Raw genomic sequence first — 25,563 nt, 5'->3', positions numbered from 1 at the left:
ACCAAGTATGGAGTAGAGCAATACTTTAATACCAAAAAGGCATAGGAATGTTTAGTTTTAAAAGACCAAGGGCACCAAAATGAAATTATAACCGGTGGTGTAAAACAATAACCATACTGTTAATAGAGATGTGCCAAAAAGCCACATGATTAAATACAAAGATTGTCTGTATTCCATGAAAACGAAATTGAAGTCATTAAGCAGTTATCAAATTGTTACATGAAATGTTAGCTTTATATTACCAGGAAAAATATACATACCTTGAAAACAGCTAATTACAAATATTTTTGTTAATTCATTCATAATGCTTGGTAAAGCCTGAAATGTAATATATTTGTAGGCTAGAGTCTACAAATTTGACTTACAAGCCTAATAATCTCACCATCCAGAAAACATGACTAGCGGGACTTCTGAACCCAAATCAACGCTTAGTTACTGCCACAATTGTTACTCTTACCATGTAGGTGTGGTGGAACTGAACTCACCCCTAGGGTAGAATTATAGACCATGAAAGAGCAAAGGGGCAGAATTTACCCAGGGGTGAAGTTCAGAAGGTTAAGAAAGCAGAAAAGGAAACAGGAAACACAAGGAGGAACTGGAATAAGTAATGGTGAATTGAGAGGACTGAGTGACTTCATAGAAAATGTGCATAAATTGTTTAATGTAAAATTAATGCTCTGCTCTGTAAGGCTTCACCTAATTAACAATAATAAGATTAAGTTGGCAGGCACTATCGCCACTATAGTAATTTCATAAAAATTCTCTACCATATTTGTTTCAATACACATTAAATAATCACTAGTTTACACCACCATAAACAAATATTAGATGTATGAAAAACAATTATGAGGAAGGAATATTTATTCATAATATAGAATAAAATATCTAATAGGATATTTTATCTCGCAAAAACAAGAATATTTTGCACACAAAACAGATTTAAATAGGCAATAATGCGTGACATTACAAATGCTCAAATATTTCAGACACAAAGTGCTAGGAGAGAAGTGTAGAGGTGGAAGAGGAGACCAGTAGCTCGTACAGTGATTTCTGGGCAAAGGATTCTTCCTATGGGCATTTTAAAAAACCTAGGTGAATTTTGAGTACTTAGTGGATAGACTCAGGTGAACAGTTCAGGAAGATGATCCTGGCTGTGGGGTGGGATAAAGATAAAATCTGGAGACCTACGGAGATGAGACCGACAGGAGAGAGAAGGACCTGAATTCAAGCTATGGCCAAGGGGATGAGTCAGAGCAGGGGTTTGGGGACAGGAACTAATGGAATTTGGGCAACCAATGAAACATTTCAGACCTGAAATAGAGTAAGTAGCATTAAAAGACGCCAGAGAAGGAAAACCACACTTGATGCGTGCGATTTGGACCCTTATTGGATTTGAGACACCCAGAAAGCATGCAAACCCCACTCTGTATCATCTCTTTATTTTCTAAACTTTGCACATTTGAAAAATGCATTATTAGAGAATAAAAGCCTATTGTGTGTGCTTATTTTTATCTGTGCTTATTATAATCTAAACATTTCCTTTAGAAAAATGAGAGAACTATGTTGTTTTTGTTCTTCCAACAGTAAAATCAATGACAGTGTAATGCTCTACCAACACAGCTTCCTAAAATAGACAGATGATGGATGGGTGGACAGACAGAAACAAACTACTCGCCATCAAGTTGATTCCTACTCATGCAGCCTCATGTGTGCGAGCATAGAATTATGCCCCATGGCGTAGTCAATGGTTCATATTTCAGAAAGCCATCACCAGGTTTTCTTCTGAGGCACTTCTGAGTAGACTAAACCTCAAGCCTAGTTAGTACACAGGTACCCCAACATATTTGTTGCACTCTCTGTTAATCGGTGGGGAGAGGGCATCGCTCAGTAACCCCCTGGTATAGTCTAGAAACAGGATGGAGAGCAGATCGCTGCTTTTGCGGCCCTCCTGATGCTTTGTCCATAGCCGTTGTAAGTCTATGCATCCTTTCTGGATCGATAAATATCAAAGAATGGGAATGCAAAAGGGTGTACTTGCAGCTAGTTAACTTCTATGACTCAAAGATGCTTGAGGTACTTTGGACGTGCTCTCAGTTATCTTCTTTAAAAGTGTGCTTGCCTGTGTAAAAGCAGGTTTGCTCTGCTTTGTGCCGACTCCACCCTCCCACTCGGAGTCACAGTCTGCACTTGGCTTGGAGGGAAGAGGCTGTGGGTGACGGTATCTGTGAAAAGACAGAGGACATGGGCCAAGTTTACATTCCCCTTTAGCAACACAGGACTAGACTCCTAGGAATGTGGTCAAGACATCATGCTAAGTTCAGCTGATAATCGACACTTTTTACTTGAAAAGGCCACAGAGTTGCGGTAGTGCATGACAGAAAATAAACCATAAGGAACAAACAGACCATACAAAGGATTTTTCCAAATGTCACACGTTGGCCAGCTATCAGATGAAGACACATCTGGGTAGCAATAGCCAATCCAAGTTTTTCTTGCATAATCAGTAGATTTAGCATTCTTTTTCTTTTTTTTTTTTTGGTATTCTTGAGAAAGAATATTTTCCAGGAAGAACTTGCTTTGAAGGCAGACGTTCACTGCCAGGCCTCCTGGGAGTGTAGGTTTTTCCAATGCTCGCATTTCTGAGTCATGCCCAAAGCTTAAGGGAAGGCATTCTTGAAAAATCAAAGCAAAAACCTTTCTGTTGTGATTGGGGGGATGTGTACAAAGGAAATCCGTCTGCCACTCAACAATCCACGCATCCTTTGTGTCATTAGACTGACTGCCGTCCCCACCGTGTCACCGCACTCTTCCCATTTCGTCCTGGCATCCCACTTCCATGCGTCCTTTCCTGCCCCTGTCCTTCCTTGCCTTCTGAGTTTGATCCCTCCCTAAGCAATTGCTGCCAACTGGGCTCTGTCCTGGAGAGGGGCCAATGAGTGAGGAACCTAGCGGGAAAGCCTCTGTGGCAAAAACGGTGCTGCCAGTGCCTCCTGGACTTATCCTTGGATAAAAGTGATGGTTTGTTCTTGAGAGAAGAAGTAGGACAAAAGTTCCTTCCAATGTGAGATAGGGAATCGGAACTTAGCAAAGAAAGATGAACTAGACACTTTCAGAAATGACTGAAAAGTACCACACAAGCTTGGGTGGTCTTCTGCAAAAATAAACTGGGTAATGATAGACAGAGTGTCCAGGAGAGCTAGATCTGACTGTGGAATGCAAGCATTTGAGGGGTGCAAGCTAATTCTCGGGTGTTGAGATAAAACATAGTCATGTCTTCGGTATGTTGTTGTAATTGGTTATTGCAGTCTTCAAATTATTTGAGAATCTTATGAACAGCCCAGAATTAAATTGAGAGAGGCCTGACCAGGTTGGAGGGGAGGTAGATAATAGAAAACTTGTTTTGTCAGCTTATTAAATATAGCTTCTAACCAGTGAGCTATTGGGGTTTGGGTTAAATCTCCCAGTGACCACAAGGGAGACTGGCTTCCTTTATCAAAACACCAGAAAGGGGCCATCAAGAGATCTCTGACAAGTGAGATGGACTGAAGAATGAGAACAAGACAGGAAGCCTCAGTCCTCAGAGTCCAGGCTGCTTCCGAGGCCCAGAGTTCCCCCAGAGCAGGCATTAAGTTATACAGATGGGAAAAAAAGAAAAGAAAAATTTTCTTTGGGGGGGCTGAGATTCTTCCGATTTTTCTGTAAAACCACTTCACTGTTCTGTAAATGGTGTCTGATGGCCCTGGCTTTACTTTAATTATAAGGACCCTTTTTTTTTTTATTTTACCAAACCTAGGCAGTAAAACATTGCACATTTTGAAGAAACCACATATGAAAAAGAAACCACATTCTTGGAGTGAAGCCTCCTGAAATAGCTTCTCCATGCAGCTTTGGACTGATATCAACAGCGAACACAGATGCGATTTAGAATTCCTGTCGACAATGAAGGCAGTCTTTTGGACACTGAGTTCTTCCTTTTTCGACTGATAAGCTTTTAACCTGTTGCCCACCGATGATTCGGGGGCCAGGAAAATATTCTTGGATGTCTGGTCTTTTTTTCCCATCAATATATAGAAGTTTCTGATATTACATTTTGAGAATCATAATAAAAAGCCTTTCTGATTGGAGGCCAAGGCTCCAATTGCGGAAAGAAAGACTCTGTCCTCTTGAGTTTGATTTCTCATAAGAAAACGTGGTGTATGGGTCTGTCTGTGTCTGTGTGTGGGCGCACATATTGCTATTCTCCCTTTTTGCTAAATGTTAATCTCTTAACTCTTCAAAAGAAATATTGGATCGCATTACATTCTTGTATAATATAAAACCATACATTTTAACTTAGACTCGGTGTTAACTGCTAGAATAGAGCCGGGGGTGCACAGAAAGGGCCTTCAGCTACAGCAGCGATGGAGGTGAACCTTGGCAGAACCACAGCACAGAAAACTGCATCATAAAAAGGACAGAAACTCCACAGGAGCAAATGACCCACTACTAACAGCCCCCTCGTCGCACAGGTTGGACGAACTCTTTGTACTCCCAATGACTTCGGAAGAAGGTACAAATTTGAGTTGTGACACAGTTTTGTCCCTGGCAAGATGTCACTCCTAAGTGATAGTCATGACGTTCCACAAGAGACAGCCCGTGTCTCCCAGACCACCACAATTATGCCTTACCTCAACTGGCTCTGCCCGCAGCATGGGTCAAGATGCCACGACCCACTTAGAGCACTCTCTCCTTTAGAATCCCAAGGGGGTACTCGATACCACATGTGTGAATTTAAGGAAATGCACTAGTTTATAAAAAAGACTAAGAAATCAAGGTCAATGTGCAGCGCATAGTTTTCAGAAGTTCTGAATTGGTGAATATCCTAGCAAAAAACAAAGCAGTTTAAGGTATTAAGATGCTGCTAATATCATGGATTGGACAGAATAAAGTCTAACTTTCTTTATTTTATCAATTCTTGAACACACATTTACTACTAAATTGGTATCAGTATCATGACTGTTGATGTGCCACAAACATGCCCTTTCAATCGCTCACCCCCATTCTTCATAGGCCTTGTGCTTTGGTCAAAATGAAGTGTTCCGGGTGCCCTTTCATGACTCACTTTTGGAACGTGCTGTCTTTATTCATGTATGTTTGCTGATTGACAGAACCTGACTCTTTTGACCTCTGTCAGCACAGGCTCGGTTTCTTCCAATCTTTCCCTTCCCAGGTGCACTCTGAGGCCTCTGACCCCGCCCTGCATTCAGTTTCTAGGAGGAGTATTTTCCTTTGCAGACGTCATTTAATTTTTTTTCATTTGGACATTTACTATGCTACCGTTCATCATTATTATTCATATACTAGTTTATATGACTATAAATTGTTAAGAGCAGTAGCTATATTCTATATAATCTAGTTTACCCTGTTGGGTCTTAAAACAGTACACATTAAAAAAGCAAATCGTTTTTGCTTTTTTAACATTTGTAAAACATTTATTGAATGAATTTCCAGTATGGGTTCTGGCTGCTTGAACGTGGAGTTCAATGATGCTAAGTAAGCGCCCTCAGACTTGGAGCCCCAGCTCCGTGATCCCTGTCCTTGCAGTCACTGGTCCACACAGGGACTGGGTATCTCCCTGAAGGCATAGGGGACCCGCTCTAAGCATGTCCACAATTGGAATACAGACTAGTTGGCAGAGTGTGGGGTGGGAAGAATTGGGAGGCGAGTCAACATATTAGGGAGCTAGTTGGGAATCTATGCACGAGACCAGCACAGAGGTTTCAGCAATAGAGGATTGGATCAAACCTGTTACTTACTTGAACCCACCCTTCCAGCAGCACACCTGCTTTTCCCCTTGTGAGGCATAAAGTTCCCTCTCACTATACCCACCGGTTAAAATCTTCCAATAAAATCTAAATTCTTCACAGTGCCTGATAAAACTCCACCTGCCTATCTGTCCCCTGCCTTTGACCCCCCTGAACATGCTGAGAGTAATCTTTCCTCAGTGCCTTTGCATGCGTTCTTCCTTCTAACTGAAATGCTGGTTCCTTAGCCTTGACTTGGCTGGTTCCTACTAATCGTTTAGGGCTCAGATAAGCATTCGCTCATGCAATTCAAAGCATTTGTACATTGCCTGGCATTCCTTATTATATTATCATCTTTTTTTTTTCAAATCCATACCACTAACTGAAATTATTTTGTTCCTTGACTTGTGTGTTTATGTTCCCCTACCAACGTGAGATTACAAACCTAGTTTACCTCACTTCCAGAAATAGAACACATAGTAGACATTCAATAAGTAAACTCAGTTCATAACATATTCTGGCCTAACATAAGTATTGTCGGACTTGTTTGAATAGAACACTTGGTTCCCTAAATGGTGTGGCTTCTTTAACTTACAGCAGACTTACATCCTCAACCTTAGGAGAAGTGAGGCGATATGTGCCTGCAATCATTTAGGAACTGAACTGGAGGCTGAAGAAAAACAATGGCCACTGGGCTCTCAGAGGACACAGCAGTATCTTTGCTTTTCAGCTTCAGCTTCGGGGAGGTAAAAGGGCTTATAGAAATAATTCCTAAATAGAGGAAAGAACTAGGAGGTAAATGGGCATTTATCGAGGTCTAAATACAGGCAGATACACATATAAATATATTTTATATAACAATAGGGAAACAAATCTATGTACATATATTTATATGTTAAGTATTAAGGTAGCAGATGGACATTGAGCCTCTACTCAAGTACTCCCTGAACACAAGAACACTTTGGTCTAGTAATCTACATTCTGTGATGCTCAGCTTCCCAACACAATCGCTGAAGACAAAATAGGTGCATAAATAAATTTGATGAAGAAAGCTAATGGTGGCCAGCAATCAAAACATATAGCACTTAAAGGCTTGAAGGTAAACAAGTAGCCATCTAGCAGAGAAGCAACAGAGACCACATGGTAGAAGCACACCAGCCTGTGTGATCATGAGGTGTCGATGGGACCAGGTATCAGGCATCAGAGACCCAGAACAAGAAATCATGTCAATGTGAATGAAGGGGAGTGTGGAGTGGAGACCCAAAGTCCATCTGTGGACAATAGGACATCCCCTTACAGAAGGGTCTCAAGGAAGAGACGAGCCAGTCAGGGTGCAGTATAGCACCGATGAAACATACAACTCTCCTCTAGTTCTTTAATGCTTCCTCTCCCTCTGCCTCACTATCATGATCCCAATTATACCCAACAAATCAAGCTAAATAAGAGAATGTACACAGGTACGGATAAGAGCTGTAAACACAGGGAATCCAGGACAGATAGACCTCTCAGAACCAATCATGAGAGTAGCCATACCAGGAGGGGAAGAGGAAGGTTGGAGGGAGAAAGGGGAAACCAATCACAATGATCTACATATAACAACCTCCCATGGGGACAGACAACAAAAGAGTAGTTGAAGGGAGATATCGGACAGTGTAAGACATGAAAAATAATAATTTATAAATTATCAAGGGTTCGTGAGGGGGGGAGGGAGTGGGACAGAGGGGAGAAATGAGGAGCTGATACCAAGGGCTCTAGTAGAAAGGAAATGTTTTGAAAATGATGATGGCAACAAATGTACAAATGTGCTTTACACAATGGATGGATGGATGGATTGTGATAAGAGCTGTACGAGCCCCCAAGAAAATGATTTTTTTTAAGCAACAACAACAAAGCAAAAAAAAGAAAATAATTCCTAGCTGGATAGAGGAAAGAATCACAATGCTGGCGATTCTCAGGCTCTCTGTATGCCTGGAAAGGCGTCAGGGACTAGGGATGAGACACACCTAGAAAAGGTGCCTCAGAGTTTCTTAGAAATAAATGGGAGGGAATGGAGTGAGTCCATGAAAACATGGCTGCCTCAGGAGGTAGAATGTGACGTTGCTTACTTTAAATTATGAGTTCATTCTGAAAATGAGTCCGTGTAGAACCATTTAGGAAATAAATGAGTCCTATATACTAAGAATTAAATTATTAGAAAATGGAATTTTAATATCTAACACGTGACATACAAAAAAAACACCTCACTTCCATTGAGTCGATGCCAACTGCAGTAGTTACATAAACTATTGTCAATTTGAGACTTACAAGTGAAGGGGTGGAGTTTGGCCTGTCAATCGAGCTTGATGACCTCACTTGGAAGTGCTAAGGAGATAACTAGCTTGCTGGAGGCGGGACACACGCTCAGTCCCTGGGAGCCACTCTTGTTGACAATGAAGACAGGTTGATAGAAGCCAGAACCTCGGAGCTGGAGAAGCCACGTGGAAACCCCTGCCAGCACTGAGATGCTTACACCACCACTGGATCCTGAAGACTTCCCACTCACTAGTCTGTGGTCTTCCTGCATTTGGGATCATTGCATGTGTTTCATGAGTCTGAAGGGGACTTTAGTGACTGGTATTGAACATATGGGCTAATATCAGACTTAATGGGTTTGATCTGGACTGGGCTGGGATGTTTTTTTAATGTATAATTAATCTTTTTTATAAAGCTCTTTCTTATACACACATGAATGTCTATGAATTTGTTTCTCTAGTCCACCCAGACTGACACATCACTCATAATGGCCCTATAGGACAGAGTAGAGCAGCCCCTGTGAATTTTCCAGACTGTGACTCTTCATGGGAGTAAAAGCCCCGTCTTTCTCCCGAGGAGAGGCTGGTGCTTTAGAACTGCTTACCTTGTAGATCACAGCCCAATTCATAGCCACTAGGCCACCAGAGATACCAGAAGATGTTAAATAGTTTAATAAAACTATATTTTGAATTAGAGATGGTCCTAAATAATGAGAACTTGGGTAACCAGCCTGTCTGACCCTTTTGCTTCACTGCTGAAACAATTTTCTGGTACTAAGGTTAGCTGTTGCCTGAGTTGGGGCCAGAGACCAGATCTACTATAACCTTCTCTTTTTTTTTTCTGGGATGAACTGTCTTATATTTAATCAACGTTACAAAGTGCCCACTCTGCATGCCATCTCACAACCCCCACCCCCCGTGGTGTGTCCAGCCTGGAACCAGTCCAGTCAACAGGTAGGCAGCCTGAGCTCCACATGCTTGCCTATCTGGCCCAGTGACCTCTGGGGCTGCTGACCAGGACGCGCTCCATCCGGGCTCCTCCCTGACCCTCCCCTGAGTTGTACTGGAAAATGCTGGGGCCAGGGCACACATGGGCTGAAGTCCTGGGTCAGGTGGTGCTACTGTTGCTGTGAGGTCAGAGAAGGGGATGGAGGGGGTGGGGGGAGGCCAAGGCCATCACCCTGTTGGGAACACAAAACCAAGCAGAGCTGGCCCTGAAGAAAGCAGACTCCCTAATGCGTGATGCAGATGTAAGTTTTCCTTGAAGGCAAACTGAAACAATAAAGGGAGTCTATCCTAACAAGAATCAGGCACTCAGCCCTAATGTCCAAGTCTAGCGGATCAGCATTAGTGGTTCCTACTAGGAAGAAAGCCAACTACTTTTCCATCCCCATTAAGAAAAATGTTCAAGTATATAATGTCTCCAAGATTGTGTCTTTTTAAAACTATCAACCATATCAGAAAACAACCTTTCCTAACCTATCATATCTCTGAGCAAAATGACTCTAAATTGCAGACTCCCATAGGCATTTATTTCTGTGATTTTTTTTTTAATTCAGAGGGAAAAGAGGGAAAAACAAAAGAAATTTAATATATGAAGTTTCTCGGATCTCAATAGAATGAAGGATAAGTAAATTTGCTACACATTTTCATTTGGCAGCTAAAATCCAGCTTAAAAACCAGAAAATACAGAACTATATGCACATGTATATGCTTAGGAGGCCTTGTGACGCTGTAGGTGAGCATTAGACTGTTAACTGTCAGGTCAGCAATTAACTCAACCCCCTGCCTCTCTGGAGAAGGGTGAGCCCACCTGCCCATGGAAGGTTTGCAACCTGGGACATCTGGGTTGTTGTGAGTCAGAATCAACTCAATGCCAGTGAGCGTCATTTTAGTTTACGTATATGAAGAGATTTCACAAAGTTCATGAAAAAAATAGAATTAGAAGATAGAGACAGTTTTGGTCAACTTTTAAAGCCCTTTCACTAGATCTCTGCTCACATACATAGACATACATTAAAAAGGAGTGTAATTATAGCCAGCTTTGGAGGAACCCAGCAAATATTTAGTGTGGTTCTACATCCTGGGAACGATCATGTTAGCGATATAAAATTCACTGGGACCCTAATAGTACAGGCCATCTAGGGGGTGAGGCTTATGGAGGGCACCTCCGAGGAAGGCGGTCCTGACGGATAAGCATTGTCAATCTTGTAAGCCTACAAGGACTGCCTGGAGCTGCAAGAAGCTCTAAGAACTAAGGTGAGTGTGGAAACCAGTGCAGTTTCACCCGGGGCTGCTGAGAGAAAAGGCTGCATTCTGGAGCTATGCTATATCCCAAGAGTGATATCAAAAGAATTTTGCTCAACTCTAACTTTATTTTTAAAAAATCAATCGTTACTTTTACACATCAGAAAAGAGGCTAAATTTAAAAACTCAAATATACAGGTTGGTCCCTATCAGATTGACAAAAAGCTAAAAATTCATGTAGAGCAGAGAAACATGCAATCTCCCATATTGCTGGCAAAAGGAACAGAAATTTGGCAATATATATTAAAACTAAAAATACATTGGCCTTTGACCTAGCAAGTTCTATTCTTGGAATTGACCCTGTAATTGCCCGTATACTTGCGTAAAGTAACATAGACAGAACTGTATTTCACTGCAACATAATTTGAAACACAAAATATCAGTCCATTGATATGTAAGACAGGCCATGCTTTTGTGTAGGAGATTGTAAAATGGTGCACCTTCACCCCACCCCCACCTGACATATATGCTGATACTGGTTTCTGTGATTAGAAAGACTTATTTAGACAGCTGAATATCTAGAAATTAATAGAATAGCAGGGATATACGTCAGTCACAGTGTGATAAGACTTCGTCGGTTTTCTCTGTCATGTGAGGAACGGGTTAGAAAGCAAGAAGTTTCTGGATGTATATAAAAATAAGAAACAGGTGCCACAGTCTACACAGGTGATCCCAAAACTGATGCAGTTGATCCCTGCCATGCTTAGTAGGTTCAATGACAGACATGCTGAAGAACCTAGGAAGACAGAATTCACGAGGTTTAGGGAACTGGGATGTAGTATCATGTGTGTGTGCTACAGGACCTACATGTTGGGATACCAGTGACTAAACATTTAAAGGGTTTACATGTGGAACTTTAAATATATCTCTTCAGAAGGAAAAATACACGAAATTGGCAGTTCTGATCAGCACGGTGTCAACTGTTTAGAGGACGTTCCACAGAGGAAGCACACTTGTCTTATTCTGCGCTTGAGCTCCCATCTCCAAACCATTGTCCACCAGCTCAGACTTCTCATTCGTTTTAAATATGAATAACCAACTGTCAGCTTGACGCCTCAACCTGTCTCAAGGGTACCTGCAAGCCAACATGCTCAAGATCAAGCTCACAAACACGGCTGTTGATGCTGCAGCCTGGTACCCTGGTCTGTAGCGCTCCACTTACTGAGCCAGAGTAGTCAAAAATCTCCCCGGCGCCCTTGGTGTCTCTGGCTAATGAACTCCCCTCCCTTCTGTCCTCGCACCAGTTTAAGCCATTGGCATTTCTCCACCATGACCCCCTCGCGTGTCCCCTAACACCCACTCTGTTCCTCTCAGATGGCCTATCCTTATTGCCATCAGAGTAGCCTTTTTCAAATTTAAACATAATAATGTCAATCTCTCTTGTTAAAGTCATATACGGAATGGGATGCCCCCACAGATCTGCTGGTACCTGTGAATGTATTTGGTCTTTGAAGGTGTTGTCATCATAAGGTCATACAGGAGCAGGCTGGGCCTTCTTCCAGTACGACTGGTATCCTTACAGAAGAGGAAACATAGCCGGAGACAGGGACGGCGGATGCACCTGTAAGGACAGAGGCACAAATGTTAGAAATCTGTGAGACAAGGAATGTCAAGGATTAGCAGAAACATTAGAATCAGGAAAAGTTGAAGAATGATCTTCCCGCAGAGACTTCTGAGAGAGCATTGACTGGCTGACACTATGATTTCAGGTTTTTCGCCTCCCAAACTGAGAAAAACTTTGTTTTATTTCACCTAGCTTTAGTGGATCTTTGTTATGACAGCCCTAGGAAAGGATGCACCCTGCCATTGTCTTGTGTTTTGTTTTCATTTCGGTCATCTTTTTATTTTCAGTTAACTGTATATTTTCTTTTCATCTTATTTGCCTTATTTTTAAATGTCTTAATAATTGTGAGTTAATACATATATCATATAATCTTATAGTTCAATCACATCAAGCAGAATTGTACAATTGCTACCACAATCAGTTTCCAAACATTCTTTTTCTTCCTGGACTCCTTGACATTTTTTTTAAGATAATTTTGTTGGGAGCTGTGGTCGTTACACAATGTGGTGTCGATTTGGGACTTGAGAGGATTAAGAGGGAAGGAGTGTCAATCAGGTCATAGCCAACGAGGCCTCTGTGTGGGCCTGGCTTTCCCCTGAAGGTTCTGGGAATTGCTGGATTTCCTCCTTGGAGGCAGGATAGACTTTCTCTCTCTGTCTCACTCCTTTGGAGACACTCTACTGACAAGACACATGGCACTATGCTGATAGAACCCGTGTCCTGGGAACTGGAGAAACTGCATGGCCTTACCCTGATGCAACCAGACCTCTGGGCCAGAGAAGCCACGTAGAGACCCTGTCAGTGCTGAGATGCTTACAACGCCACTAGATCCTGAAGACTTCCAACTCACTGGCCTGTGATCTTCCTGAATTCAGCATCATTGCATGTGTTTCGTGAGTCGGAAGAGGACTTTACAGATTGGTATCAGACATATGGGCTATTATTGGACTCATATACTTGACTTGGACTGGGCTTGGATGTTTTCTCAATATTCAACTGCTTTTATATATAAAGCTCTTTGTTATGCACATATGAGTGTCTATGAATTTGTTTCTTTTGTCTACCCAGTCTAACACAGGGGCTCTTACAGCTCTTATAATAATCCATACATCAATTGTATCAAGCATATCTGTCCATATGTTGCCATTGTTGCTTTCTAAACATTTACTTTCTATTTGAGCCTTGGTATCAGTTCTTCTTTTTTCACTCCCCCTACCCACCATTGACCCTTTGAAAAATTATAAATTATTGTTATTTTCATATCTTATATCGACCGCAGTTTCCCCTCCTCCATGGTTTCTGTTGTATGTCTGCAGGGGTGGGGGGTGTTATGTGTCAATCATTGCGATCAGTTCTCCCTTCCTCCCATCCTCTCCCCACCCCCATTTCTGGTCCTGTGGGGTTTATCTGACCTGGATTCTATGTGGGTGAGCTCTTATCTGTACCTGTGTACATGCTCTGGTCTAGCTGGAAGTGAAAGGCAGGACTGGGGTCATGACAGGGGTGAATAAGCCTCAAAGAACCAGAGGAATATTGTGTGTTTCATCGGTGCTGTACTGCGCAGTATAGCACTGACATTGTTTTTAAGATAGAGAACCAAAATATAAATAAGTGAATACTAAATATACCAAAGGCTCTATACCGTGTCACTTCTAACTAACTTTCCCCATCATCCCCTTCATGCTCATACACCAGCACTCAGGTATCTTTCTCAAAGCACTTTTCCTTTGGGGCCAAAAGGCCTTCTTTATATCTGAAATGATCTCTTCCCTCTCTTCATCTAGTTAGATCCTACTAGCCTGTCCACATTTAGCACAGTTTTGACAGACGTTGCTAATTGTGCCCTACTCTATGTTAACATTTTCATTCTGTGGTTCCCTGCCACTGGCCTATACCTTCACAAACATGGAGACTTTTTCTTTTTCAGTATGTGTTTTTGCATGTGTGTGCTAGAAAAATGAGAAGAAAATATACAAAAAATTATTAAGAATGATTATCCTTAAACAAAGGGCTTTTACCTGATATTTTCCCATTATTTTTTATCTTTTATGTATTTTATATAATGATTATTTATGGATAGCCAGATAAAATCAGTACGTTTTAAAGGTCTAATCCACTGAGTTTTAGAGGAAATGCCTGCCAACTACTGGTACCCTGAATGGATGGAAGACAAAAGACTATCTGAAAAAGAGAGGAAAACTAACCCATAAAAGGGACTAAAATAAAATTGTATAATAATTAATCCTGGAGGCAATGAATTAACAAAGGTATTGTTTAAAAAAACCTTAGAGACATTTGGTTGCTGCTTCTGTTTTTATCATAGCAAACTACTATAGGGATGAAAGAGGGGAAAAATAATTTGATAGGTATTTGAAATAGGCAATGAATGAGCTGCAAAATAGAATATACAAGCCTGAAGCCGGGGAACTGAAAAATTAATCAAGGCTATCTCCCAAGCTAAGAGAAAGCGTAATGCAAATTATGAAGGAAAAAGAGGTAAAATATTTGAAAGATAGTGCAATTGGTCCAATCCATATCCAAAGAGTTTGAGAAAGAGATAGCACAGACTCTGTAGGGAAAGAAAAATATTCTAAAATTCTAGAAGAAAATGTATCTGAGCTAGGGACAAAAGCAGATCTCCAAATTTGAAGGACGCCACAGGAGCTAACAGGAGGGGAGTGAAAATGTTAAAGTTACAGAGACATCATCAAGAAAATCAATTAATTAAGGATTTAACCAAATATCTAAAGATCCAAACTGGAAATACAAATTATCTAAAATATTCCGAATGGTTTGCAGTTTGAAAGGTGCTGACGAACAATAAAGCATTATCCCAGATTTTCTGAGAGAAAAGTGAAACCTATGCTAAACAGCCAAAACATAAATCCATTGTTCAGAACAAGATAAATACTTTTTTCAGCCATTAACTTGAACATATGCAAAGGCCCTGAGGTAAGTGCATGCCAGCTGCTTTCTAGAATCATCAGGGCAGCCAGTATAGCTGGAATACAGAAAACTGGAAGAAACATCCCCGAGGGGCTATTAGGCCCATATGGTGCTTTGTAAAATAGTCAGCAAAGCCAGGATCACTCGCAAGGAGGAGGATTCACACAATGGCGGGGACAACAGGCTCTGTCCTGGCAGCAGTTCTGGGGAGGGCCAGGACTGGGCGGGCTTCCCTTCTGCTGTGCATTGAATTGCTATAGTCGATTACAGTAACAATGTAAACATGAACTTGGACTCAGTATAATGGAAGCTACCATAGGGAGTCGCATGGTAGATCATTGTGGTTAATGTTTTGAATATAAACTAATGGGCTCAGGTGTGGGCTTAGGGAAGCAGAGTTGGAATATATGTAGACGAGAGGAGGGTGATGTGAAGTCGAAAGAGAACGGTAGCCGAAAGTAGGCACCTTTCGGATGCAAACTAGCAGAAATCATGGTAGATGGGAAAGCTTGTGACCTGAACAACTAGAAAACAACATTTCCACAATCTCAGAAATGAGACCGGGAAGCACAGCGCGGTACCAGTTGGGCGGCCAAGGAAGGGCAAGATCTGGGATTTGAAACCACCAGTTGTGTCTCCGAAAAAGATGAGCCTTTCTGCGCAGCTCCCATGCAAGTGACCAGCCTCAGACGCCCACAGGGCAGTCCTGCTGGGTCCTGGGACTGGGGGTGGGAGGTGGGGGGTGAAGATAGTGGGGGGCGGGACTATGAGCCCCAAAGAGGTCCATGGTTGTCAGTCTGGGTTTGTTTTTGTTGTGTTTTGTTGTTTAAGAACGGGAAGGCTGAAAAATGTAGATTTGAAGGGCAGACTAGAATCTCAACACGGTCATGTAATGTTTATTATAAAAAAGATTATTAATGACAGTGTTTATTACCCGACCAAACACCCACTGCTAGAGCACTCCAGTGAAAGCCTTCTAATGTCAAAGTTAAAGAGAGCTTTGCTGCCACTGACGGTGGCGTTGCTTCCTGGTCTTTAATGGAAAGAATTGCAAACTAGTTATTCTGCCCTTTTTAAAAAATCGTTTCATTAGGGGCTCATACAACTCTTATCACAATCCATACCTATATCAATTATGTAAAGCACATCTGTACATTCATTGCCCTCATCATTCTCAAACCATTTGCTCTCCACTTAAGCCCCTGGCATCAGCTCCTCATTTTCCCCTCCCTCCCCACTCCCCCCTCCCTCCTGAACCCTTGAAATTTTATAAATTATTAACCTTTTGAACAACGGTCAAAAGTGAAGTCCCACCCAACAACTGTGTTACGCTGTACGGAGGGAAATCTATTTTCCTTTCCTTTGGTCCTGGTTTTCCATTTATACTTTGTCATTTATTTTTAAACAATCTGTGATACAAACTATTCTAAATCATTTGTAAATTTTGATAAAGCACAATAAGTAAATAAATTTTGTTTTACCATAAAATACACTACTTATAGCCATTAATAAAATACATAATCCTATTCTCTCCCACTGTCAAATATTGCTTAAGAATTTATTATCCCATTACCTTAGGGGTTACATTGGCTAAATTTAGATGTAGTTACACAAAATACAGACCAGAATGTTCTCAAAGTTTCTCAAATAAACTAGGCAAAAGTTTCGAGCAGACACTCGCAAGGAAAATCAGTGTCACGTGAATATCACTGAAAAGAAAAGGTCATTTCTCAATAGCTAGAGCAGTCCGGAGAGGGGCTGGACTGTCCTGACCCAGGAATGCCTCTCTAAAGGCATTCTCGATGGCTTACTAGATACAGTATTTTTAAATCATTTTATTGAGAGCTCATATGAGAGGAACAGAACACACATTTAGTCACTCTTCACAGTAGACACACCCACAGTCTCTCTTTGACCAGCTCAGTGTTAGAAATATATTGTAACGGAAATGTTGGAGATGGGACGTCTCATGAAGAAATCTCTCCCTTGCTTCTTTCTCATCCCCACATCCTCAACCACACTGAAGTTAAGTTCTAGTCGTGGCAGATTTTTAACTCAGTCTGCCTCAGTTGCCATAGCAGAACATTTTCTCTATATATAACCTTGGTCTCTTTGATGAAAGTTTTATTTCTGACCCTTGATCTACTATGTAGATTAATAAGAAATGTCTTCAGTATACAAAGAGGATTAAGCCCTATACATTAATAAAGCTTGAGAAGTAAATGCATGTCTTTCCTATGCCTGTAACAAATCATCACAAAATATAGCGCTTTAAAACAACAGAAACTTAATCTCTTGCAGTTTAGGAAGTCAGAAATCAAAAAAGCAAGGTGTCAGCAGACTCACTCGCTTTCATGGTTGTAGAGCTAAAATTCTAGCTTCTGGTGGCGACTGGCTTTCCTGGCTTGTGGCCATGTCACTTTAATCTCTGCCTTTAGCTTCACATAGCCTTCTCCATGTATCTCACATGACTCTTCTCTTTGTGTCTCATATGAGAACACTTTTGTTGTGAGCTTATGGTCCACCCAGATCATCAAGTAGGGGCTCCTCAGCTTCAATTTAATTATAGCTGAAAAGCTTTTTTTCCAGAACAGGCAACATTCTCAAATTTCTGAGATTAGCACATGGACATATCTTTTGGGTACCAATACACAGCCCACCTGAAAACAATATGAACAATGTTAAAACTGACACATGATACTCCATGAACTCTACTCAGTGTCAGATCCAGCGGCAGATCAAACACTTAACACTTTGCAAACAAGCCATACCAATCATTTAATATGTGTGCACATAGTACAATTAGTTAATTAATTTTTCCATACATTGCTGAATCATATATAGTACTAGTGTTTCTATTATTTCAGGGGTTATTTAACCCTATCAAGACCTGTATATAGTGGCAGCTGTTTTTTCTCTCTAGGGTTAGGTGGGAAGCTCTTATCCCATTTTTAATGCATGGTGCCATCTAGTGGAAAGTGGATAACTGTACAATTCTGAAGAAACAGCCCTCCTCCCACCAACCTCAGCAACAGAAATGCTCTGCAGGACATAAATGGCAATTTCCCAACCCTATCAACACCACCCCCCCCCCATTTTATTCAAAAATCATTAGTGAAAATACAGTTTCAGTAAAAAGTCAAAGCAGAAAATAGCTCTGTCTTACAAGAGTTTACTCAGTAGACCAATCAGAATGTTTTCTGAGGTATTAAATGTATTGATTAGCAAAGGCTTGGGGAAGGAACTTCAGAAAATGATTTTAATCACTTCAAAAATCAAGCAAAATTAGGTGACATAAGACCATAAAACAGAGGGCAAGACAACCACGGATGACTTTCATTATCTGAGGCTGTTTCTGTCCGAGGCTAGAAATAGATTGATGGGGCTGCAGTGTCGGACATCCACACTTCCACTGAGAGCCCAACTTGCAACCTTGGGGCGAGGGAATGAAAATCCCAAAAGACTAGAGAGGAGCTTGGGACTGAGTTTAAAGGAGAAATAGTCAGCAACGAACAACCTGTAGACCGCACTGCCTTAGCCAATCAGACACATCTAGACTTGAATTCCGTCTAGATCAAAAGACTACCATCTATAAACCATCCTCATCTTCTCTGGGTTTGCTTTAGCTCACTTAGTTCTATGGAAAAAATTTCCTCATCAAAAAAGGAAAAAGGTACAGATGTTATATAAATAATTTAGAGGGTTACTATCCACTTCACAAAATAATTTTATGTAAAAAATTGTATAGCATTTTTAAATGATTGCACTGCTTTGTGCACCTAAAACATACCTTTTTTTTGTCAATCATGGTTCCAACAGGAAACAGCACACCCAAACCAAATAATCTATTATGTAACAAGATTAATTAGTCAGTAGCTAAAATCTGTACCTAGATTATGCTTAATGGTATGCTAGAAGCTAGGGGAGATTCAGAAGTGTAGACCTGTCTTTCTATGAATAGCTTAAAGTATAACAAAGCCTAAAGTTTAATAGGCTTAGAAAATAATCTGAGATGCTGAACTATATGCAGCATCAGATTTGGAGGAAGACAGGTTAGCGACATGATGAAACCTTGCTTGCTGAAAGTGAACAGGACTTGAAGCACTTGTGGATGAAGATCGAAGACTACTGCATCAGTATGAATTACAACTCATTGTAAAGAAAACAAAAATCTTCACAAATGGACCAATAAGCAACATGGTGATAAACAGAGAAAAGATTGAAGTCATCAGGGATTTTATGTTACTTGAATCTACAGTCAACACTCATGGAAGCAGTAGCCAGGAACTCAAACCCCATCGTCCGTGGGCACATCTGTTGCACAAGACCTCCTCTTGAGCCTTGAAGAGGATTGAAGTGTGCCTGGCCCAGGCCACAGCATGTGCAGTCGCCTGGAATGCAGGAGGAAGCTGGATAACGAATGAGCGCAGGACAGCAGGACAGCAGCGGATGCATTGGATGCATAATATTGTGAAGAATAATGAAAGCCGACTGCTAGAAGAACAAACAAATTGGTCCTGGAAGAAGTTTACCCAGAATGCTCCTTAGACATGAAGGTGGTGAGACCTGATCTCACATGGTTTGGACATGGTCTCAGGAGAGACCAGCCCTGGAGAAGGGCATCAGACTTAGCAAAATCATTCGAAAACCAGAAGACGGGCTGAGATCAATTGATCCAGTGACTTCAACAATGTATACAAAAGCAACAACCATTGTGAGGCTGGTGCGGGACAGAAAAGCGCTTTGTAGTTATGCAGGTTTGCTGAGTCTGCCCTGATTCAAAGGCTCCTAACCACCATAACAAAGTTTTGTTAAAAAAAAACAAACCTCGGAATATGCACATAAAATAAGCAACAGATATTAAAAGAAGCATTTATCCTAAATTTTGGGGTGCATTTTTCAAGAGGCACAGAGATTTCAGGATCAATGAAGTTAAATGGCCTGAAGATTCTCCATGGAGAAGATAGAAAATAAATAGGCTTAAAGGATGGCTGAAGGCGGAGAAGTGAAAAGGGAGGTATGTTAATTGTGAACAGAGCTAGTTGGCTTAAAATCAGGAAAGATGTGCATCAGGGTTGTATCTTTCATAATACTTATCCAATCTGCATGTTGAGCAAGTTACATTTGAATCTGAACTACATGCAGAAGCCATTGGCATTGGCATCAGATGGGAGGAAGAGGAAGACTCATTAACAAGCGGAAATGTGCAGATAACAAAGATGTGCTTGCTGAAAGTCAAGAGGACTCGCAGCAGTTACAGATGAGAGTGATGCCCGCGGTGTCAGTACGGGTTACACTTCAACATAAAACAAAAGAGCTGGTGACTGGAATGATGAGAAACAGCACCAGAGACAGAGAGACTGAAGTGCCAAGGATTGCATTTTACTTTGATCTATAATCATCACTCAGGGAAGTCCAGTCTAGAAATCAAATGGCATATTGTATCGGACACATCTGCTGCAAAAACCTCTTTTGAGTGTTAAAGAGTGGAGATACCACTTTAAGAGCGAATGTGTACCTGAACGAAACCATTGTATTTTCAACCGCTTTGTGCACGTGTAAAAGCTGGACAATGAATTAGAAAAATAAATGAGGAAAGAATTGAAGCCCATGCAGAAAAATGAAGCAAGACCCTTATCTCACTCCATGCACAAGAATAAACTCAAGGTGGATCACAGACCTTGAAGTTAAACCCCAAACTATTGGGGCCATCAATGAGGGAATTGGGACCAACTTGAGAACTTTGGCGCAGGGAATACACAGGCTATCAGAAATAGGGAAGGACACAAACACAGAGGAGGCACAAATCGACAAATGGGATATACTGAAGATAAAACACATGTGCACATCTAAAGAATTCACCAAGAGAGTAATAAGAGATTACACAGACTGGGAAAACATCTTTAGCAATGACACATCAGACAAAGGTCTTATTACTAAAATCTACAGTACTCTGCTAGCTTCCAAAAAGAAAAAAAAACAATAGCCCACTTGAAAGGTGGGCAAAGGACTTGAACAGAAATTTTACAGGGACAGAAATCCGAATGGCCAACAAACATATGAGAAAATGTTCCCGATCTTTAGCCATAAGAGAAATGCAAATTAAAACAACAATGAGGTACCAACTGACACCTTCAAAGGTAGCCCAATTCAAAAAATCAGAAAGCAACAAGTGTTGGAGGGGCTGTGGGGAGACAGGAACTCTCATCCACTGCTGGTGGGTCTGTAAGTATGTACAGCCACTATGGAAATCAATCTGGCGATACCTAAAACAGATGGAAATAGAGTTACCATATGACCCAGCAATTCCCCTACTGGGCATATACCCAGAAGAGGCAAGGAACAAACCAAGACCAGACATCTGTGCTCCAATGTTCATTGCGGCACAGTTCACAATTGCAAGGAGTTGGAAGCAACCCAAATTTCCATCAACTGATGATTGGATTAAAAAACTGTGGTATATACATACAATGGAGTACTACGCATCACTAAAAAGCAGTGATGAACGTATGAGGCACATAGCGGCATGGGAAGAACTGGAGGAAATCATGCTAAGCAAAGTAAGTCAGGCACAAAAGGACAAGTACAACATGAGCCCGCTGAGGTAAGTATTAACAAAAATTTTTTTAATTAAAAAAAATTTTTTTTAATTTTTTAATGCAAAAGTGGCATAGGGGAAAAAGCTACTGTATACAAACATTTCTGGGGTGAAGACTGTGTAGTATGGCAGAGACCAGATCAAAACCAGGGATGCACATGGTAGACAACAGTGGAGGAGGTGGGGAAAGGAAAATAAAAGGATGAATATAAGGAAGAAAAGGGAAGTGGGGGCATGGGGCACTAACCCACCCAAGGGGAGGGTATTGTTTATATCTCCACAGGGAAAGCGGGACCAGACTTCAACCCAGTGCCGCAAGGTGTGAATGCAATATCCCGGCGTGGAGTAGGGCCCAGCACCAAAAATTAAGTGGATTCCTGCCCCTCCCCCGAAAAGAATATGTTTCAAAGGATGACATTGATTCTGCAGCTCCGGGAGATGGACATGTCTGATCAGAGCACACGGGAGCAGATGAAGGGGCAGGAGGAGACAGTGGAACACAGCCTGGCCCACGAGGCCATGAGGATGATGTTCCTGAGTAGAGCAGCCAGTCCACAGAGAGAACAACATGGCTGGCCCTACTATGAGACATGATGCCCCTCAGTGACTAAGGGCAATACAGGGGACAGCACCGGAGACACAGTGTGGGAATTGCACCTGACCTGATCCCACCACACCACACCGAGGCAAAGCACTGGGGGAGTGCAGCAGAACAGCAAGGGAATGGAGTGGCAAGGTCCCCAGGGAATGCTGAAAGTGGACTTTGGGGCCAGGGCGTGGTGCCCCAACAGACTGGACTGGAAAACGCTCCTAAGGGCCAGCAAATGATCCCTGAACTAACTACAAGCTTTTCTTTTGTGAAGTGTTTTGTTTTGTTCTTTGTCAGTGGTTTGTTTTTGTTGTTTTATTGTCTGGTTGTATACTGTTGCTTTGTTTTCCTCTGTCTTGTTTTAGTGCATGTTAGTGTCTCCACAGGTCTGGCTGAACAGGACAGGCTGGATGAACTATCTGGAGGAAAAAAAATAGGACAGACAGTTCCGGGGGGGGGGGGGGGGACAGATCCGGGTGGGGGAGGGGGAGGAGGGTAAGGAAGTGGTGTTAATAAACACAGGGACAAGGGAACAACATGGGACCCAAAATGGTAGTGAGGGGGGACTGACAGGCCTGATGGGGAACGATCAAGGGTAAGGTTGCGTAGAGAAGAGGTATAGCTGTAGCCCAGGTGGGGACGGAGCATGGTGGTGGGGCAGGAGGAAAGTCAAGGGAGATGGAGCTGGGAGTCAAGGGGCATTTATGGAGTTCTAGACAAAGACGTGTACATGCAAACATATATATGAGGATGGGGAAATAGATCTAATTGTCTACATTTATAGGTTTAATATTAAGGTGGCGGAAGGACCTTGGGCCTCTACTCAAGCACTCCCTCAATGCATGAATACTTTCGTTTATTAAATTGGTACTCTATGATGCTCACTCTCCCGACACAACTGCTGAAGCCAAAGTGGGTGAACAAGTAAATGTGGTGAAGAAAGCTGATGGTGCCCGGCTATCAAAAGAGATAGTGACTGGGGTCTTAAAGGCTTGAAGATAAACAAGCGGCCATCTAGCTCAGAAGCAACAAAGCCCACATGGAAGAACATGTTAGGTAGCTTAGCCTAGGGAATTGGGAAGTCCATTTATGCGTGCCCAGGAGAGCCAGCAAAAGACAAAAGCTGGATTTTCCCGCCGGTGGGCTTCGATGGGCGTTACACCTGGAGCAGCCCACCTGGGCTGGGTGATTGCAATTCAGCCAATGGGATCGACCTGGGGTCATTCACCACACCTCCCCCAGGAACCCTTGAAAAGGAAGGGACTGGAAGGGAGAGGGTCTCTTGGGCTCTTGGGCTCTTGGGCTCTTGGGGTTCTTGGGCTCTTGGTCTTGTCTTGCTTGGGCAGTCTGGTGGTCTTCGTGGGAGGAGAGAGCTCCTTGCTTGACCTGGCGCAGTCTCTGCCAGGCCGCATGGTCAAAGGTATCCTATGGGTGCCGCGTAAAACCTGATGCTTCTTTGAACTTTCATTAAATTCACTTGGATCACGAGCCCGGCTTCGGCGTGAAATCTTTCTTGCGTGGAGCTAAGGACTGAGGCTGAGATTTAGGCCGGAGAGAGAAACCTAACAAACACACCAGCCTGAGTGAGCGAGTGATCCCAAAGGGATCAGTTATCAGGCATCAAAGAACAAAAAATCATCATATCATTAGCTGCACACCTCCATGATAGGATCGCCGAAGACAAATGGGTACATAAGCAAATGTGGCGAAGAAAGCTGATGATGCCCGGCTATCAAAAGAGATAGTGTCTGGGATCTTAAAGGCTTGAAGATAAACAAGCAGCCATCTAGCTCAGAAGCAAAAAAGCCCACATGGAAGAAGCACACCAGCCAGTGCGATCACGAGGTGCCAAAGGGACCAGGTATAAGGCATCATGCAAAAAAAAAAAAAGAATATGTGTGTGTGTGTGTATATATATATACCACATTGAATGAAGGGGGAAGTGCAGAGTGGAGACCCAAGGCCCAAGTGTCGGCCACTGGAGATCCCCTCATAGAGGGGTTTAGGAGAGGAGATGGGTCAGTCAGGGTGCAAGGTAGTACCGACGAAGAGCACAGCTCTCCCCCAGAACCTGGATGCTTCCTCCCCCAACTACCATGATCTGAATTCTACCTTGCAGGGCTGGATAGGGCAGAGGTTGTACACTGGTACATATGAGGGCTGGAGGCACAGGGAATCCAGGGTGGATGATACCTTCAGGACCAAGGGTGTGAGGGGCGATGCTGGGAGAGTGTAGGGTGAGTGGGTTGGAAAGGGGGAACTGATTACAGGGATCCACATGTGACCTCCTCCCTGGGAGAGGGATGCCAGAAAAGGGGGGGAAGGGAGACTCCGGATAGAGCAAGATATGACAAAATAACGATGTATAAATTACAAAGGACACATGAGGGAGGGGGCAGCAGGGAGGGAGGGGAAAAAAAAAGAGGACCTGATGCAAAGGGCTTAAGTGGAGAGCAAATGCTTTGAGAATGATTGGGGCGGGGAATGTATGGATGTGCTTTATACAATTGATGTATGTATATGTATGGATTGTGATAAGAGTTGTATGAGTCCCTAATAAAATGTAAAAAAAGAAAAGGGAAAAAAAAGAAAGAAAAGAAAATGATTAAGGCAAAGAATGTACAGATGTGCTTTACACAATTGATGTATGTATATGTATGGACTGTGATAAGAGTTGTATGAGCCCCTAATAAAACATTTAAAAAAATAATTGAAGCCTTTGAATTACAATGTTGATGAAAAGCACTGAATACATCCATGGATTTCCACAAGAATGAGCAATTCTGTGTAGGAAGAAGTACACCCAGAATGCTTCTTAGAAGCGAGGACTTTGTTTCATGAACTTTGGGCATGTTATCAGGAAAGACTAGTCCATGGAGAAGGATTTCATCCTTGTTAAAGTAGAGGTACTCTGTATAAAAAAGTAAAGAGAACATTTTGACCTGGAAATAGGAAACACAAAAGCCAACCAATGTGCAGACAAACAGTAAGGTGGCCATGTCACCTAACCTGCCTTTCTGCTTCATGGACTCTCCTTGCCCTTCCTTGCCACATTTGAACAACTATTCAAAAGTGCTCAGGCCACTGGCAGCAAAGGCTCTGTTCTCGAGTAGTCTACCTCCCGTTTTCACTTCTCCATCTTCCAATCCCATTAATTTTCTATCTTCTCTATGTAGTAACCTCCGGTCATATAACCATCCTTGATCCTGAAGTCTCCTACATCATGCAAAATGTACTCCAAAACTTAGAACAAATTCTGCTCTTAATATTTGTTGCTACTTTATGTGCATGTACCATGTGTGTTTAATGAAATTCTGTCGTTGTTGTTAGGCGCCTTTGAACCATTTATGACTCAGCAGCCTTGTGCAATGCCATCTTCGCAATGGTTGCATTTAAATAGATTACTGCGGTTCCTCTGTCAATTAGTCTCATTGACAGTCTTCTGGTTTTCCCATGACCCTCTATTTTAGAAGGACTAATCTCTC

The 25,563-nt window shown here is 42.1% G+C and overlaps 1 protein-coding gene across 7 annotated transcripts in view; it reads right to left on the bottom strand.

Moving 5' to 3' along the window:
• Nucleotides 1-25,563, bottom strand: part of IBTK (inhibitor of Bruton tyrosine kinase) — a 459,255-nt gene that overhangs the window by 176,228 nt on the left and 257,464 nt on the right. For 5 of the 7 annotated variants that reach the window (XR_012785385.1, XR_012785386.1, XR_012785384.1 and 2 more), the window contains one exon: nucleotides 11,811-11,942. The gene's annotated coding sequence lies outside the window, so the exon portion shown is untranslated. Of the gene's footprint in view, nucleotides 1-1,501; nucleotides 2,223-11,101; nucleotides 11,118-11,810; nucleotides 11,943-25,563 lie in introns of those variants that run through there. The other 2 variants (XR_012785387.1, XR_012785390.1) reach the window with 2 other exon arrangements.

This window comes from Tenrec ecaudatus, chromosome 7 (assembly GCF_050624435.1).
Source record: "Tenrec ecaudatus isolate mTenEca1 chromosome 7, mTenEca1.hap1, whole genome shotgun sequence".
NCBI classification, from domain to species: Eukaryota; Metazoa; Chordata; class Mammalia; order Afrosoricida; family Tenrecidae; genus Tenrec; species Tenrec ecaudatus.
The sequence above is the reverse complement of the archived record's forward strand: the minus strand, read 5'-3'. Positions and strand labels throughout refer to the sequence as shown.